Genomic DNA, 938 nt, shown 5'->3' with positions numbered 1-938 from the left:
TTGAAAATGTCTGTTTCCTTCCGTTGTTATTGTTTTGTTCCAAATTCTGTTAAGTTATGCTTTTTGCAACGAAGTTTTGAGTGAATCATCCGTGACATAAATGAAAACATGAGTAACCCCAGAAGCCTTTTAAACCACTTTTCGTGTATTTGTTTAAATGTATCCAGATTAAGTAGTTTGGTGTTGGGATTTTCAAATATTCCCCAAAAAGAAATTGTTGTCGGTGGATTCTCGCGGAAGAAAGAAAAAAAAAATCTTGAATTCATTACAACCAGAAGATTAATGCTATGAAATATCAAAAGAAAATAACGAATTCAAAAGTCCGGTAGGACATACGGACGCTGCCATATTGGATGGAAAAGAGAGACAGACACATATATGCATTTTTCTTTGTTTCTTACTCTTTTTTTTATGAAATACACCGAGCACACTCAAGCAATGGATCATATATGATGGTCGTTGACAGAGAAGAGTTCGCATTGCCAGCCAACGTACGTGCGTTATGAATTTTGACAGATAATGTGACGGTTGAAAGATCTCGTTAACTTCATGCATTTGTATATCATATAAGCCCCCGACTGAAGAGTAAATGAAAATACATTTTTTTTTTTTATCTCTTATTCATCTTATGGAATTTGTTTATCTAAATGACCATAACGAGAAAAAAAACACGAGGAAGATAAGTAAAGTAAATATCTTTATTCTAATTGATCTTTGAAGCGCTTGAAACCTATTACTCCAGGAATATTGTTGTAGGATGTAGGATTCAATGCGAATGTTTTCCTGATCCCAAGACCGTATCGGCCTTCTGTGTAATTCATCCGGCGATTTATTTCCCTTCCGATTCCCCTACCATATATTTTTCACTTGATCTATTGCGCCGTTACCGTACTACGCCCGTTTCCCCTCACTCCGCTTGCTGGCCCCGCTCGGTCAAA

This window comes from Penaeus monodon, chromosome 27 (assembly GCF_015228065.2).
Source record: "Penaeus monodon isolate SGIC_2016 chromosome 27, NSTDA_Pmon_1, whole genome shotgun sequence".
In the NCBI taxonomy this organism is placed as follows: domain Eukaryota; kingdom Metazoa; phylum Arthropoda; class Malacostraca; order Decapoda; family Penaeidae; genus Penaeus; species Penaeus monodon.
The sequence above is the reverse complement of the archived record's forward strand: the minus strand, read 5'-3'. Positions refer to the sequence as shown.